Source organism: Silene latifolia, chromosome 3 (assembly GCF_048544455.1).
Source record: "Silene latifolia isolate original U9 population chromosome 3, ASM4854445v1, whole genome shotgun sequence".
Lineage (NCBI taxonomy): Eukaryota > Viridiplantae > Streptophyta > Magnoliopsida > Caryophyllales > Caryophyllaceae > Silene > Silene latifolia.
In genome coordinates, this window is record NC_133528.1 from 29332278 (window position 1) to 29334441 (window position 2164).

At 36.8% G+C, this 2164-nt stretch overlaps 1 long non-coding RNA gene across 1 annotated transcript; it reads right to left on the reverse strand.

Moving 5' to 3' along the window:
* LOC141646016 (uncharacterized) lies at positions 1-817 on the reverse strand. The gene is made up of 3 exons (XR_012545282.1): positions 430-817; positions 188-272; positions 1-88 (listed from the first exon to the last, which is right to left on the reverse strand). It is a non-coding gene; the product is annotated as an uncharacterized LOC141646016 (long non-coding RNA).
* Between the last annotated feature and the right edge of the window lie 1347 nt (positions 818-2164).

The following is a 2164-nucleotide window of genomic DNA, read 5'->3' on the forward strand; positions in this document are numbered from 1 at the left end:
GAGTTAGACATCTAGTAACGTATAAATCAAAATCGAAACTTTTAACCTGGATATCAACTCCCGTGTCAATACTTTCTACAACATCCATCTGTAGATGACAAACAATTGGGATTAGAGTTATACAGATATTTAATTGAAGTTACAAATCATTCTATAAGAGTTATACCGACAACACGAGATTTTTTACCTTCGATTCAGATTTCTTGGAAGATTTCTTGGCATTTTTCTTGGCAAAAACCATTGTTAATTATCAAAATGACCTCGAATTTGATCTGCACAACCATAATTAACAATTGAACAAATAAACATCAACAAACCCATAATTGAAAATTGAAAAATCAAATGAACTCTTTTTATGATAGTTTAACAAAGGCAATAATTAACAAAAAAACAAACTACAAATCACTGAATAAGGAATGGAGAAAATACCTTATAAAAAAATGGAGACAGGCGAGTTTGCACGCGAGTTGGTATTAATTTGTAGTGATGAAAATGGCGTTTGTTAGGATGGAGTTAATTGGTAGTGATGAAAATGGAGTTATCAGAATTGTGAAGAAAGAAAAGGAAGACGAAATGACAGGAAATAGAGGGAAAAATACCCGCAAGTTGTTTTGAATTGTCTAGAAAATGAGGAGGGAAATGATCATTGACTGATGGACAAACAGTGTTGCATGCATGGGTTAGTGGGTAAGAGGAGAGAGGTAAATCAAAAATATTAGTTTAATGGGGTTTAGTGGGGTTTGACTGCCAAATCGTGGCCATTGCTTTGCTTGATCCAACCGTCCACATTAGGACTTATGGACTTAATATATGTAAGGACCTTAGTTGATCTCTTCTCTATATATATATATATATATATATATATATATATATATATATATATATATGTATATATATATATATATATATATATATATATATATTGAAAAGAAACCTAATAAAAACATTGCGACCAACTCATCTTAGGGGCTTTTCGATAGCTTTCTCAATCCTTAGTAGAGTCGGCTAAAACCTTTTCTTGAGGTAAGATTGGTCGAAACTTATACTCGAATCGCTTCAAGTTTTTGTTCTAGGGGATGTGCTGCTATTGTGGACTCAGGGACATCATTGATTGGTGGCCCAACGGTAAGCCTTCTTGATGGTTGATTGAAATAATGATGCATGTTATTCAAATTTCGTTTGCTTAATCAGTACTGGATTCTGTAAATTTTAGCATGTTGTCACTGAAATTAATCTAGTAATGTCAAAGGTGTCTTCAACCATAAGTGCAAAGATGTCGTTTCGCAGTAAGGAGATCTTATATGAGATCATTTGATTTCAGGGGTCAGTTTCTGTTTCCTTTCTGCTTGATGCATGTATGTCAATAGTATGCCTAACTTGTGTAATATTCCGTATTTATAAGTCTTGGGGTACTCTATCGAGTAGCCCTTACTCTGTCGAGTAAGGGTAAGTTGCGAAATAAAATAGTTTCTGACCTGTTGGGTACTCGATCGAGTAGCTGGGGCACTCGATCGAGTAAGGGGGAACTCGATCGAGTACCTTGGGTACTCGATCGAGTGTCCGGTTTTACGGGGAGTTTTCTCGGGTTTTGTTAATTATGCGATTAAGGTATTTAAGTTTCGTCGTCATTGTTTTAAATCACTTTTACAAAACCTAAAACCCTGTTTAAGAAAGAAAGCAACAAGTTCATCTTCCTAATCGCATTCTTAGCAATTCCCGGAGTTCAGACGGTCAGTTCTTGTCGTTATTCGTATCGTTGAGTTCCTTGCGTCGAGGGTAAGATCTATGTACCCTTTTTATTGTTCTTCCCTTGATTTGGTTAAACCCTAATTTAGAGATTGGGGGTTTTTATGTGTAGTATGTGATGTGTAGCCTCTATGTGTTATATGATAGGAGGAGGGTTCATAGAAGAGGCTTTTTGACTCAAAGAGAGACCGTCTCGATTGTGTGCATACCGGTAGGATTTCCTACTCGTATTAGTCCCATAATGGGATATTGGTTGATGTGTTGTATTTGGTTGTTTGATATAATAATTGAACTGTGTTTGTGGTTGTGATTCTTTGTTGATGGTTCGCGAGGCGTGGCCTCTACCGAGTGGGGTCACTTGCGGGAGTGACTTCACGCCCTAGTTTCGCCCTTCGTGGAACCCGCCACGGAAGGGGAT